The following is a 16,714-nucleotide window of genomic DNA, read 5'->3' as shown; positions in this document are numbered from 1 at the left end:
AGTCCTCCAGGTTCCTAGATTAAGATCAAGAGAATATGAGTCCAATATCAAAAGTTTCCAGGCGTTAAGGAAACAAGTCATCGGGGCTGGAGAAATAGCACAGCGGGTAGGGCATTTGTGTTGCACGCTGCCGACCCGGGGTCAATTCCCAGTGTCCCATATGGTCCCCTGAGCATCACCAGGAGTAACTCCTGAGTGCAGAGCCAGGAGTAACCCCTGTGCATTGCCAGGCGTGACCCAAAAAGCAAAAGAAAATAAAAAGTCATCATGAGTGAGCATTCAGAAAAAATAAATATTTAGGACCCCCCCCCGCCTCAGGAATACAGGCATTTTTTTTCTCTTTTTGGGTTGCACCCAGCGATGCTCAGGGGTTACTCCTGGATCTACTCAGGAATCACTCCTAGCGGTGCTCAGGGGATCATATGGGATGTTGGGAATCGAATCCGGGCCGGCCACGTGCAAGGTAAACCCCCTACCCGCTGTGCTAATGCTCCAGCCCCAATACAGGCATTTTATTGGCAATAAAATATTGAAGGTTTATCTGGGAAAAGATTTAAAGAACTAAGGTAATTATGAGCACAAAACAAGAGACTATCTGAAATAAATAAGCAGATCTGACCAACAGTTAAATGACTTTTATTTATTTATTTATTTATTTATTTGTTAAATGACTTTTAAAGATATTAAACATTTATTTGTTGAAATAAAAATGTTTGTGGGTGAGCTGAATAACAGATTGTGTAGTCTGTAAATACAGATAATTTGTAGCATGTTCCAAGAATTCACATTTTAAAATTTGAGAAACAATATTACAAACATGGCATGCACAACATCTTATTATCTCATTCTTACTTTGGACAACCTGGCAGGCTACCAAATGTAACCTGCCCGCACGGCAGAGTCTGGCAAACTCCCCGTGGTGTACCCAATATGCCAAATACCAGTAACAATGATGGGTCTCATTCTCCTAACCCTGAAAGAGCCTTGAATATGACACTTCTTAAAAACTCAGGGCTAGAGCGAAGGAGACATTACCGGTGCCTGCTCGAGACAATCGACGAACAACAGGATGATCGTGATCATGATTACAAACACAAATTGCTTAGAGTTTCCCAGCAGTTATCAAAGAACCAAGCACCACAGTATCACAAGAAAAAGAAATTTAAAAATCATTCCTAGATGTGACAGAAGTGTCTATATAAAAAATTCTACAAAGAATTCTATTTACAGCCACTTAATAAGTTTATCAAAGTAGAATATAAAGTCAATATACAAAAGCTATTTATATTTATTGTCAAGGAGCAATTTCATATCAAAACTTAAAATGCAGTACCATTCTGCATGCATCAGAAACCATAAATGCCAAAATCTAAATCTAGTAAAATGTGTGAAAAGTGTATGTTGAAAACTTAAAATTAATCAAGATAAAATAATTTGAAAGATATTCCATATTTGAAGATTGGAAAACTATACTGTCTCTAAAAATCAACATCCTAGCAGGGCATTTAGGGAAATTAACAACCTGTAAAGATACCAAGATTCGTTGAACTAAGCCACATTTATTAGGAACTTATTAGGAGTATTCACTATTTTCTTTGGAATTTCATTTCCGGTTTCTTGACACCCATTCTACAAATGTTTTTATTAGATTTCATAAATAATAAATAGATAACTTTAAGTCACAATTTGAATGGTAGTCCAAATTTTCTTTTATAATTAGTTGACTCTTTTTTTTTTTTTTTTGGCGTCACACCCAGCATTGCACAGAGTTTACTCCTGGCTCATGCACTCAGGAATTACTTCTGGCAGTGCTTGGGGGAGCATATGGGATGCTGGGAATTGAACCCGGGTTGGCCGCATGCAAGGCAAACGCCCTACCCACTGTGCTATTGCTCCAGCCCCAGACTTTTTTATATTAATGTGATCTTTAAGAAAATGTTATTTACAACTCACAAAAGTATAGATCTTTTTTAGTGAGTAAGATAGTTTTTATTTTTTTTTTAAAAAAAAAAGACCTATTTGAATACCGAGCAGCTGTTAGGAGAGATGAAGTCATGAAATTTGCTTATAAGTGGGTGGACATGGACAGTATCACACTAAGTGAAATGAATCAGAAAGAGAGGGACAGACATAGAAGGACTGAACTCATTTGTGGAATATAAAATAACATAATATGAGACTGACACCCAAGGACAGTGGACACAAGGACCAGGAATATTGCCCAATAGTTGGAAACCTATCTCACAAGCTGCGGGAGAAAGCAGCTGAATAGAGAAGGGATCACTAAGACAATGATGGTTGGAGGAATCATTCAGGATGGGAGGTGTGTGCTGAAAGTAGATAAAGGACCAAACATGATAATCTCTCTCAGTATCTGTATTGCAAACCATGGGTGTAGATGTCAACTGAAAAACAGTACATGGCACTTGAACATGAGAGCAACATTTGAACTTCTTATTAAGATTCGTTTTCAGGATCCAGAGTGACAGTATAGCCAATAGGGTACTTGCCTTCCATGCAGCCAACCTGGATCTCATCCCTGTCATCCCACCTGCTTCTCTGAGCCCGCCAGGAATGACACTAGAGTGAAGAGCCAGGATTAATCCCTCAGCATCACGAGGTGTGTGCCCCCTAAAAAAGAATTTATTTTTAATTTAGTCACCCATAACAAATAATAATAGGAAGGGCATGCATGCAACCTAGCTAAGATGATATTTGATAATTCAGACATTTAAAATATTTTAATAATGTAGGAGTACTGCTAGTTGTTCAGCCGTTGATTAAGCTGATTGAATTGAGCATGAACTCCACATTACTTTTTCTTTTTTTAATTCAGAATGTTAAAAGGTAAAGGTAAAGGCCCTCCTGTTGTTCGTCGATTTGCTCGAGCGGGCCCAGTAACGTCTCCATTGGAGACTTTGTTGTTACTGTGTCTGGCATATCGAATACGTCACGGGGAGCTTGCCAGGCTCTGCTGTGCGGGCGAGATACTCTCGGTAGCTTGCCAGGCTCTCCGAGAGGGGCTGAGGAATCGAACTCGTGTCAGCCATGTTGGCTGCGTGCAAGGCAAACGCCCTACAGCTGTGCTATCGCTCCAGCCCTCAGAATGTTAATTTTATTATTTTATTATTTCCCCCCCCACTCCCTTTTTTTTTTTTTTGATTCACCATGATATACAGTTACAAAGCTTTCATGTTTGAGCTTCGGTCATACAATTATCAAAAACCCATCTCTTCACCAGTGCACATTTTCCACCACCAAAATCCCCAGTATTCCCCCACCTCCACCCCCGTTACAACCCTTCCCCTGCCTATGTGGCAGACAGTTTACCCCATACTCTATCTCGACTTTGGTTACATTCGATATTTTGACACCAGTCTCACCACCACTGAAATCTGCTGAAAAGGCAATGCCAGACTGTTTGTTTTGTACTGCTTGCTATGGATAAAATATAATGTTCAGGAAATTCTGTGTCATTCTCTTCCAGGAGCTTTAGTTTATAGTCTCTGGGTCTTGGCCGTTGATGAGATTACATGGCACCGAGAGCAGTTCATGGACATAACTGCCAAGCTGGGGACCTGGGGGGAGGCCCAGTCCAGATCCAAGCGGGCTTGGTGATCCCAGTCACGGGTTCACGCATACCTGGGTTTTCCTGCTGGTCGAATCTCCAGTGAGGTTCATCCTGTCTTGAGTGAGACTCATTCCCTCTTGGGAGAGGTCATCCGAGCATGTGGAGACTGGCCTTGAGCATGGCAGTGGTTGGGTTCTGGAGGTTTTTGGCTGCTGGGGCTCTGCTTGGGGCAGGCAGGGCAACTCAACCCAACTGCCTCTGAGGTTCCCCAGTGAAGACAGCCTGGTGCGGGGTCAGGACATTCTGCGGCACTCTCTTCTGGGAGCTTTAGTTTATAGTCTCTGAGTCTTGTCCCTTGATGAGATTACATGGAGCTGGTGGGGAGGGCGGGCAGTTTGTGGGTGTGACTGCCAAACTACTAGAAAACTGGGGGGCTTGGGAGGAGGCCCAGTCCTGATCCAAGTGGGCCTGGAGATCTCAGTCATGGGTTCCCACCTATCTCCATGCTACAGGCCCTAACTGCTTCTATTGATCTCGTTCAAGATTTATGAGTCTCTGAAATAAGGCCAATAAGTGAGTTTATATACCTGAGCTGGAGATGGTTTGTGGGTGTGGCTCCCACATACCTAACTTTTGGCCGTTTAATTTCTTGCTAAACTTGGCGCCAAGTTGTTGGTATCTGACCAAAGGCACAGAAGCAATTTTGGGGTATTTGGAAGTCTGAAGGCACCATCAGGCTGCTGATACACTAGCCCCACAGGTACAGGTTGACCTGCTGGCACCAGCATACCTCCAGACAGTTAAAATATTTTAAATAAAATTGATTTTGAAAGACAGTGATATTGTTCAAAGAACATCCACTTTATTTTTTCAAGATTTTGCTTTATTTGCATAACTTTTTTTTATAAAATTGTTCATGATTTGTTACATTCAGTATCCCAACACAAATCCCACCACCGTTGCACCTTCCTATCACCATTATTTCCAATTTTTCCAACCACCCCTCAGGCAGTCCCTATAAGCAGGCCCTGAATAATTTATTTTATATTTCTTGTTATAAATAATTCACTAAAAATGATCAAAAATGTTTTCTTAGAGGAAAATGTGTGAAGATTGTTGTATCTCACCGTGGAGACATTATATCAACTAAACTTTGGTCATTTAGAAAATGATCTGTATCGTAGAGAAGATAGAGAGGGGGAAAAGGTGACCTTTTTAAAAGACATTTTACTCTTGTGACTGAGAACTCTGGATTCAAAGAGACTGGGAATGAGATCCTCTGCCCGTATCTCCTGGTCTCTGGCAACTCTGCAGTCATGCCCATCTGCCACCCCTGGTAGCGCCAGAAAATTTTATCATTGGCCACCATCCAGATTGCATGTCCTCTCCCAGAAAGGAGCATAACATGACAGTCCCCATAAACATGCCACCAGACCCTGCACCAGGCTGTTTCACTCGGGATGCCCCAGAGTGGGGACAGGTGAGAATCTTCCCCGCACCAAGGGATCCTGCCCAGGCAGCTGAAAACCTCCAGAACTCAACCTCCACCCTACTCACAGCTGCTCTCCACAGGCTCGGGCCCAAGCTCACCCATGAGCGCACCTTTTCCTGGACTGCGTGGCAGTAGGAGACACCCTACCCATACTCCAAGAGTATCGCATCACATTTGATGATGATTCAAAGTAGAAGGCGACTGACCTTAGAGGAAAATATATTATTTTGATTCTGCTTTGGGGCAGGAATTGAGGTTTGGGATGGAAACACCTGAAATATGGTGGTGGGAAGGTGTAATGGTGGTGGGATCGGTGCTTGAATATTAAATGTAATCAAATATTGTGAACAACTTTATAAAATTTAAAAAGAAAGACATTTTAATGTGTTTTTCAAGTACTATCATATAGTGTAGAATTATGTAACAGGGTTCAATATTAACTGACCAAATATCTTATCTTAGACTTTTGGAAGAGCAATAAAATTTTCTGCAGGAAAGCTTGTCTTGTATTTTAAAGTGATATATTTCTGATATCATGACAGAGCTTGGCAAGCTCCCCGTGTTGTATTCGATATGCCAAAAGCAGTAACAATAATGGTTCTCATTCCCCTAACCCTGAAAGAGCCTCCAATACGGCAGCATTGGGAAGGACGAGTAAGGAGAGGCTGCTAAAATCTCAGGACTGGGATGAATGGAGACGTTAATGGTGCCCACTCGAACAAATCGATGACAGTGATACTGTGATACAGTGATATTTCTGATATGACAACAAATGTGTTTGCTGTTTTCAAGTGACCCAATATAAAGAGTCATTTTATAAGGCTGCTCAGAACAAGAGATTATAACAAGATAGTGGTTCCCTCAGTCACAGCATTGCCAAACTAGGAGATTATTCAAATAGACTTAAACTAATGAAAGACACAGTTGAAGCTTGAGGAAGAAAGGTGAAAATTAAGCTCTAGATGTACCTCATCACATAACTCTTTCTGTAGTCACAAACACCCTGTATGTAGCCTGGAATTCCTTTTAAATCTTTACATACCAACTTTGTGGAAATGAAGTTCACTTCCCAAAGTATTGAAAGCTGCTTATTTTTCCTCTCTAAGATGACTTTAAACTCACTTACAGGGAAACCGTCAGACCAACAGCATCATTACGCAATCACCATGGATCCTTTCTGAAATATCTCAAGGACTAAAGTGAATGATGACAATGTATAAAAGGAAGCACTTTGTATCACTCCTTGTGGTGCCTCAGGGAACATACACAGTGCTGGGGATCCAATCAGGGTCAGCCCCATCATCAGGCAAAGTGCCTTAGATTCCTGAATTATGTCTGAGCCTCCACACCCACTTTATTAACACTACTCAGTCTCTTTCCAAACTCTGGCAACAGGGGCCACAGGGAGAATACCGTGGGTAGAGCGTTTGATTGAAACAATGCCCACCCAGGTTTGAACCCTGATGCCCTAGCAGCCAGGAGTGATCCCTGAGAGAAGAAGCAGGAGTAAGCCCTGAGCACAGCTGGATGTGGCTACCGCCAAACAACAACAAACACCAAAATTTCCAAACCTCTGGCAACAAATAATTCATTCTTTATTTCTATAATGGTGTCATCGCAAAATGTTATATATGAATAAATCATATGATATTTAATCATTTAAACTGGCTTTTATGGGGCTGGAGAGATAGCACAGCGGGTAGGGCGTTTGCCTTGCACGCGTCTCACCCGGGTTCAATTCCCAGCATCCCATATGGTCCCCTGAGCACCGCCAGGAGTAACTCCTGAGTGCAGAGCCAGGACTAACCCCTGTACATCGCCGGATGTGACCCAAAAAAGAAAAAAATTAACTGGCTTTTATCCACTAAACAATTCTCTGGAGATTCATCCAGATTGGTGCATACATAAATAGCTCATTGATGTTGATTTTTCTCTACAGTATATTTATTTTCAAAAATAATTTCTGTTCTTTATTGCTTCCTTCCTTCTACTTTCTTTAGGCTTGGTTGTTATGATTTATAATTTCTAGACATTTATGAAATTGACGCTTAGCCTTTTAAATTTTCTTCTACATGCATTTTTAAGACTATGAATTTTCTTTAGATGCAACTTTAGCTGCACACAATCATTTTAAATCATATGTTCAATATCAATTAAAATTACTTTCTGATTTCTCGACAATTTCTTTATAAAATTATATGTAAATTTTTATTCATATCTTATTTTCCTAGTCAGGTAAACTTCTGAAATGTTTTGTTCTATTTTATGGTTTGCAGTCCTGGGAATAGAATCCAGGGCCTCACACAAGCAAGACAGCATGCTCTGCTGCTGTGCTCCATCTCCAGCACCTTTTTTCTCTCTTGCTTATAAATTTTACTTGCAACTTAATTCTCTTTTCCCCCTTTTATTCTGCTATTCTGGCATTCCTTTTTGCTTGTTACAGAATTCTTTTGGAAAGGGAATTAGGAAATTAAATATTGTATCTGCTAATGTTAACCTTTAGGAAAAGGTTAAAATAATCTCTCTGGAGCACCATGTTTAATTTTATTCCTCACCTGCCTGATAATATTTGCAGTTTAGAGAATAGGAAACTAACACCTAAGAATCGTAGAGATAAGGACAAGGAGGTTTACTCCACAGCTTGGAAGTCAGCCTCAAGTGCTGGGGGGAATGGCAGCTCAGATAGAGAAGGGAACATCAAGTAAAAGGTGTTTGGAGGACCCGCTAGGGTGGGAGATGCGTGCCTAGTGTAGATGAAACACAATGGCCACTCAATGCCTCTATTGCAAACTACAACACCCAAAAGGAAAGAGAGAGCAAAAGGGAATGCCCTGCCACAGAGGCAGGGTGTGGAGGTGGGGGATGGGGTGGGAGTGGTGGCAGGGATACTGGGACCATTGGTGGTGGAGAATGGGCACTGGTGGAGGGATGGGTACTCGATCATTGTATGACTGAAACATAAGCACAAGAAAGTTTCTAAGTCTGTAACTGTACCTCACAGTGATTCACTAATAATATATATATATATATATATATATATATATTTGCAGTTTAGTAAATTGGGGAATTCCCCTCTCACTGCCTTTATTTCATGCTCTCATTCTCTCTCTCTCTCTCTCTCTCTCTCTCTCTCTCTCTCTCTTCCTCTCTTCTCCCCCTTCCTCTCTCTTCTCCCTCTCTCTTCTCTTACTCCTATCATTTTCATTATAAATGTGGGAAGTTTCTTGGAAAGCTACAATTATTTTGATGAATTGGATTTCATTCTAATGCAATATTTTGCTTAATGTATCAGGCCTTTTAGAAATTAATTTACTATAGGCTTGTTCTTCAGTCCTGTGTTCTCCCTTGAACATGTATCTCACTTGTTTGTCTCGGTTTTTTGCTTATCATTTTTCTACTCTGGAGAAGTTTGTGTTATCTCTTGAACAAGAACTTTTTCCTTTCTCTTCCCCTCACATATTTCTAAATAAATTTCAGTTAAAAAGTTTCTTGCTTTAAAAAAAAAAGTAATTTACTACATTTCGTTCAACCAACATTTAAGTGTATTTATTTCAGACATCCCCAACCAATCTCACAAGAGACTCTCTTTTCTTTATTTTTAATTAAATACTAAATGCTATTCACCATTATATTTGCTTTTATTTCCTTTCTTAAACAAGATGGGACAAGATGAATAATAGGTTATTGCAAGTAAGCCTAAGAAATTTCCTTTCTTGAACATAGGTCAAGATGAAAAGATAAAAAATTGTTGCAAGTAACCCTTAGAAACAAAAATTATTCTTGTAGTACAGAAAAAAATTTCTTGTTTTGACTTTTGAGTCTTAATTTTTTAAGCTGAAAACTGGGAATTAGAGTATTTCTAACTTTATATTTTTAAATGTGAGAGCAATGACTATAAAGTATTAGAGTTTCTTGCACATTTTAATTGTTGCTTTAATGTGAAATAATTAACAGTTGTTGACCACCAATATTAGCATTCAGAGGACATGGTAGTCATAGTACTATTAAAGTAAATATTTTAATGTTTTAAATAAGTTTTAGCACAGCGGTAGGGTGTTTACCTTGCATGCAGCCAGCCCGGCCGAGCCAGGTTCAATTCCTCCACCCCTCTCGGACAGCCTGGCAAGCTACCAAGAGTATTAAATATGCCAAACACAGTAACAAGAAGTCTCATAATGGAGACGTTACTGGGCCCGCTCAAGCAAATCGATGAACAACGGGAGGACAGTTTACATATTTCAAATTAAATTTTCCTTTTTGTGTATCATTGTACAATCTTTCATATACCTTTCCATAGACTCACCTTTTGCCATAAGTTATTTAAATAATGATTTGATGATATTATGATATGGATATTTTCATACTTTTGTCAAACAAACAAACACTGTTCTCCCATTGTTCATCAGTTTGCTCGAGCGGGCCCAGAAATATCTCCATTTTGAGACTTGTTGTTACTGTGTTTGGCATATTGAATACGTCACAGGTAGCTTGCCAGGCTTTGCCGTGAGGGCGAGATACTCTTGGTAGCTTGCCGGGCTCTCCAAGAGGGATGGAGGAATCGAACCCAGCTCGGCTGGGCTGGTTGCGTGCAAGACAAATGCCCTACCGCTGTGCTATCGCTCCAGCCTGGTGATCCTAATTTATCTCTGAGGCTTAAGTTAACGTTTCTGGATATATCCACTTCAGAACTTAGAGCCTCCAGTATATCTGAAGCCTCAAATCTGCAGAAATTCCTCACTCATTATTTTTCTTTCCTGGGTGCAGTGATTTGGGTCACACCTGCTGTGTTCAGGGATCAGGCTGTAATTAGGGTTGAATCTTCTCTTGGAACCATATGAAATGTGGGGAACTGAACCTGAGTCAATTAGATGCAAGGTAAGTAACTATTATCACTTCACCTCTATCCCACTCGTTCTTATTAGAGGTGTTCAGTTTTCTTATAGAACACCCATAGGTTTCAAATAGGTGAGAACTTATAAGACAATGTTTGCACATCTCAGGATCTGCTACCAACCCCTGCCCTAACAACCAAATTGATAACTAGGATCAAACCTCACCACAACTGGGAACTGTCAATATGCTGATGTGGGGGGGGGGCATGACTAAATTAGATAACAATAACAAGTCAAGAACCAGAGTCATAGGCAAAAATGTAGATGTTGTGATGTTCAGTCAAGGAGCACACAATAGAAAGCAGAATAAAGGAGAGTTTGTTGATTGAGGGCCATACTCCCATGAAATTGTGTTTAATATTACTGTAAGGCTCCCTACCTCGAGCTCTACTAAGATGGAAGAGCCCAGGTGGGGTGGGGGGAAATAATTTATTTCATTTGACATAAGTCCTCCCGTTGTTCATCGATTTGCTCGAGCGGGCCCAGTAACGTCTCCATTGTGAGACTTCTTGTTACTGTGTTTGGCATATTGAATACTCTCGGTAGCTTGCCAGGCTCTCCAAGAGGGGCAGAGGAATCGAACCCGGCTCAGCCGGGCTGGCTGCACGCAAGGCAAGCACCCTACTGCTGTGCTAATTGTGGCAAATAGAACAATCCATTTACTGAAGCCATAAGAAATGACAATAATGAGTGGAGCAGCAGCAGGAAGCACTCACTAGTACCTGGCTTCAGTGAGAAGTAATTGGCAAAAAAAGAGTACAATGAAATCATGTCTCCTAAAAGCAATAACGTTCTGGAGTCATAGAGACTAGGTGGCAGCACTAATTATCAGAAGCCAGTTGGGTGTAATTCTCTTGGGCAGCAAGAATTGATCAGCAACCAGGAAGGCTACACATGGTGATCTATAGAGAAGGCTGGTAGGACATGATGTGCTCTGGAGCAACAGAGTTGGATTCACCAAAGGTAGCACTGTAGCACTGTCCTCCGGTTGTTCCTCGATTTGCTCGAGCAGGCACCAGTAACATCTCCATTGTGAGACTTGTTACTGTTTTTACCATATCGAATATGTCACGGGGAGCTTGCCAGGCTTTGCCGTGCATAGCTTGCCAGGCTGTTTGAGAGGGATGGAGGAATCGAACCCAGATTGGTCACTTGCAAGGCAAACGCCCTACCCACTGTACTATTGCTCCAGCCCACACCCAAAGGAATCATGTAATTAATATAAACAAAGGTGATATATTGTTGTATGGTCAAAAGATCAAGGTCATCTGTCCCAATGGGAATATATTTCTTGCCTAATTTCCAGAACAAAGGCATTTCTGTCACCCAGAAATGATCAATAGAGGAGATATCAGGTCAAATGGAAGCTCAATTTCTAGTTTTCTTAAGGTGTGTCCATATTGTTTTCCAAAATGGCCAGAATAGACAACATTCCCACCAGTAGTAAATGAAGTTCCTCTCTCCCAACCACACCGATGCCGGATATTCTTGTTCTTTTTAATGTGTGCCAGTCTTCTGGTGTGAGGTAATATCTTCTTGTTTTGATTTGAACTAGAAATTGAGCTCCCACATGACCCAGAAATTCCGCTCCTTGAAATATATCCCAAGGGCTTAAAAACTCTATTCAGAAAAGATATGTCCACTCCTCACAGTAGCTAAAACCAGAAAACAAACCCAGTGCCCAATAACATATCACTGGATAAAGAAACTATGGCACCTATACACAATAGAATACTACTTACTCCCCCCTAAGAAAAGATGAAGCCAGGCAACTTGTTGCTACTTGGAGACATCCAAAATATCATGCTAAGTGAAGTTAGTCATGGGGAGAGGGACAAAGAAAGTTCTCTCTCCTATGCAGATGTAACAGTGGAATAACAAATTGCCAAAGGCAACAGAAACAAAGAACTTGAGAACTGATATTTAGTAAATAGCATGACCCTGTGGGCTGGGGAAATAAAGCAAAAAGGATTCACTGAGACAATGGTGTAAGAAAGGGGTCATTCTAGAGGAGTTGTGATATGCATGATACCCTTTCAGGAACAGTATTGTAAAACCACAGTGCAGTGCCTAAAGCAAAAAACATAACAAAACCAAAAAAACTCTTGCTACAGAGGCAGAAAGTGAGGCAAGAGAGAAACTGGGTACTTTGGTGAAGGGAAGTGAGCCCTGGTCAAGGGAACAGGCTTGGAACATTGTACACATGAAATGTAATCATGAATAACCTTGTGATTCACTAGCAATTCCAAGTTAAAAATTAAAAGAGATATCATGTCTTTTGAGGTAGGACATTACAGTACAGTAGTAATTGTATACCATAGAGTTTTCTCCAAAGAGACTTTCTCAGTAAATTTAAACAGAGAAAGTGAATACATTGAAGATTTGCAAGATGTTGAACACAGGGTCTGACTAAGTATTGAGCTGAATACTCAATAACCCAAATTGTGTGGACACCTCTGTTAGAAAAAAGAAGGTTAGCACAAAACCCAAAAGGAGAGAGCAAAAGGAAATGCCCTGCCACAGAGGCAGGGTGGGGTGGAGGGGACGGGGTGGAGGTGGTGGGAGGGACAATGGGACCATTGGTGGAGAATGGGCACTGGTGAAGGGATGGGCACTCGATCATTGTATGACTGAAATGCAAGCACGAACATTTGTAAGTATGTAACTGTACCTCACGGTGATTCACTAATAAAAAATTTTTAAAAATAAAAGAAAAAGAAAAGAAAAAAGGTTAGGTAATAAGTGGAGTCTTGACCTTAATCAATTTCATAGTCTATTCATTTGCTTCAAAACTGAATATAAATTACTTAATGGTCATTTCCCTGGTACATAAACATATAATTAGAATGGACATGGGCTGGAGCGATAGCAAAGCATTAGGGCGTTTGCCTTGCACGCAGCCAACATGGCCGACCCAAGTTCAATTCCTCCACCCCTCTCGGAGAGCCCAGCAAGCTACCGAGAGTATCTCGCCTGCACAGCAGAGCCTGGCAAGCTACCCGTGATGTATTTGATATGCCAAACACAGTAACAACAAAGTCTCCAGTGGAGATATTACTGGACCCGCTTGAGCAAATCAATGAACAATGGGAGGACAGTGACAGTGACAGAATGGACATACCCAGCATTGGAAGAAACTTCATGATATCTTCTTGACCTAAAAAAGAGATATGTGTGTTTTCAAAAGGCCTGCAGCACTCTATCTCTCTTGCCGCCTGCATTCGGTGGTCTCGGGCCACTTCCCCCACCCCAGGGAGGCTCATGGCAATAGGTAGGCGAAGGAAGGAATGAGGGCCAGGCTGGTCGGTATCAAATGTAGTTTATTCCAATCTCCACTCCCCTTCTGCTTCTCTCTCTCTCTCTCGAGCCTGAGCCCCCTTCATTCTCCTCTTGCTCCCTCCTCATTCTCCTTCCGGCCTCTGGATCTGACTCTGCACACCCCCCCCCCCCCGCTTTTACAGTCTTAGTTTATATAGAATCTCACCATTCTACAAAGAAGTAATCACTGATGTCAAGAGAGGGGTTCGGCAGGGTGATACCATTTCACCGAAACTCTTCAGTGCCACCCTCGAGAACATCATGCGACGACTGGAATGGGAAGGAATGGGAGTGAAGATAGATAGTCGGCAACTACACCACCTCCGCTTTGCTGATGACATCGTTCTAATAACACCAAACATCAGCCAAGCGGCACAAATGCTGGCCGACTTCGACCATGAGTGTGGAAAGGTCAGACTACAGCTGAATCTTACGAAGACAATGTTTATGAGAAACAGCCTCGTTCCTGATGCCCCATTCGCTCTCAATGGAACGATCATCTCCGAATGCAACAGCTATGTGTACCTAGGTCGAGAAGTCAACATAACAAATGTCCTGGCACCTGAGCTGCACAGGAGGAAGAGAGAGGCTTGGAACACCTTCAAGAGCGTCGAAGAAATAGCTAAGAGGATGAAGAACCTCCGGCTCCGGGCACATCTCCTTGATTCCACTGATCTTCCTGCATTAACATATGCCTCAGAGACCTGGGACCTACGCAAACAGGATGAGAACGCTATTCGGGTCTCCCAAAGAGGAATTGAAAGAGCTATGCTTGGAATATCACGTTTCACTCAAATGAGAGAAAGAATCCGGAGTTCTGACATCCATCGACAATCAAGAATCAGGGACGCTGTCTCGTTTGCCAAGGTGTCAAAAATCAGATGGGCTGGTCACGTAATGAGATTTAAAGACGACCGCTAGACTAGAGCTGTTACCGACTGGATTCCATGGGATGTCAAAAGACCGTGTGGCCGCCCAACTACCAGATGGTCAGACTTCTTCATCAAGATAATGAGCGATCAGTTTGAGGCTCTTCATGTTCCTAGAGCGAACAGATGCCATTGGGCTACACTAGCACGCAACAGGGACAAATGGAGACGTTACTGGCACCCGCTCGAGCAAATCGCAGATTAACGTGAAGTCAAGTGATCAAGTTTATATAGCAATCACATAGGGTGGTGACACAAAGGTGGGTTGAACATTAACAAATCAACAAAGAGGGATCACTCCTCCAGGAGATTAACTCAAGATTAAAATCTCATCTAAATAGATTACTCCAGATGGCTAGGAGATCTGCTCAAGGGGGGATCCTTACAAGGGTGTGTTCTTTCCTCAGCTAGTAATCCACTCAAACAGTTGTAGTAAATCTACTTCTAATATTTCTAGCAATGTCATTTTATATGAGCACAGTAAGAGATATAAACTTAGAGTTTGGTTCTTCCTGGGGACATCTCACTGTATATTCCACAGTATATATGTAGACCACACCACAGTCCTCAGGCCTGGTTAGTCTTCCTAACACCAGCAGGGTCCGAGTCTTGTCGTTACTTTTGGATCATGACAGCATTTGTCCATGATCATACCCTCAACTTATAGAAGAGTATCGTGACGCTTTGACCTGGCTCATTTTGATGCCAGGGTAGCTGACAGCTTGCCTGGGTCCATTCAGTCCCTTGTCGGACCCTGCTTTTGAGGTGCTAGGAACTAAGGGCAACTGAGTCAAGAAAGTAGATGTCCAGGAGTAAATATTATTTGGAGTCAATCAACTCCCAAGTTACAAAGCATAATATTAACTGTCTTCCGGTGTCCATACAGAAAGGAAAACTATGCAAAAGACGGAGAAAAGCAATATTTAACTTACAATGCAAGTTCAATGTCCTAAAAGGATCTGATCTTACAGAATCTGATTAACGGAAAAGGTGATTAACTGGCCGGGGAGGAGAGCACATATAAACAGAGGAATGGAAGTGACTCGGGAGCACTGTGATGGGTGTAATTGATAAACCTAAGTTCCCTGTAGCAAGGAGAAAGGACAAACCAATGTTATCCTACAAAGATATTTTAATAGAAGAAGCCAAAAGGATATCTCTGAAATTGCCCTCCATATCTTCAGAAGACTATGAAATCACAAACAACTCTGCCCCCAAATATCATTAGCAGAGATCAGTGCCAACATCAAAGACATAAATAATAACAGGTTTGGTAGGACCCATCGTATCCCTATGTAATTGTAGACTATAATAAAAATTGTATAATATCTCAACTTTCAACTAAGTAGTCACCCTAACTGTAGCTACTCTGATATCATCTTTGTTTTAAGAAATTAAAATATTCTTTAATGAATGGCATGAAACTATTAAGATGTATGGCGAATTTAAAGATAAAGCAGATCCAAGCAGTAGAAGCAGTTTGTTTTTACATAGGATGGACAAAAGTATACATCAATGGTCTTGTTCCAGTGCTCATCAACTCTCCTACTCTGTTATAGTGGAGAGGTGCCTGGATCACTCAAATATCTGACAGCACATCACAATGTTGTATGATATGAACAACAAACTCTGTTCTTCTTAATTAAGCACTTATTCTACATGTGTTGGTAATCCATATTCTCCAGAATAAGGAAACAATCTGTACGAATATTCCGGCTAAGGGCTGACGAGACAGTACAGAGGGTAAGGCTCTTGCCTTGCTTGTGCCCCCCAATACCATCCAGGAATGACCCCTGAGCACAGAGTGAGGAGTAAGCCTTGAGCATCGCAGGATATAGCCCAATTCCCTCCCCCATCCCCCAGACCTCACAAATATAAAGAAAATCCAGCATTATTTATGTCAGTGAACTTTTTTAGGGTTCCAGTGATCAGAAACTTTCTGAGAAATTCCCTCAAAATTGAATATTAACATCTTGTTCAGATGTGGATTTACATTCTCCTAACCAAAGTGTTTTCTGGGACTCCAAGATAGAAGAAATCATCATGTCAGTATAAATTTTTTCACAAATAGGGTGTGGTGTTGAGTCTGTGATCATGATTTACAGTGGCCCTATCACAATCTACACAGCCACACCCTACAGTCATCATAAAAATGCTTTTGAAAGAACAGGCTGTCAGGCTATACTTACTCCTCCCCACCCCCACAAACCCCCATGATTCCGGGACAACCAGGTGTTGGTTCAATGCAAGCTCCCAAGGACACAACACTGCTCACTGCCAGACTACACCTAGTGGTGCTCAGAAGACCAGAAAGTTTTGGGAATCAAACCTGGGCCAGGTGCATTCTAGGCATGCACCTTAACTGCAGTGCTATCTCTTGACCGGCAGTAGACTTTCAAACTCATAGCTTTGTATAAAATTCAGGCACAATCTTTAGGGTTAATGATGGTGTGTGGTCAATGATGGTATAGTGATGTTTTCTTATGGAGCGATAGTTTTAGAGTCAACACCT

Source organism: Sorex fumeus, unplaced genomic scaffold, assembly GCF_029834395.1.
Source record: "Sorex fumeus unplaced genomic scaffold, SorFum_2.1 ptg000029l, whole genome shotgun sequence".
Classification (NCBI taxonomy): Eukaryota; Metazoa; Chordata; class Mammalia; order Eulipotyphla; family Soricidae; genus Sorex; species Sorex fumeus.
The sequence above is the reverse complement of the archived record's forward strand: the minus strand, read 5'-3'. Positions refer to the sequence as shown.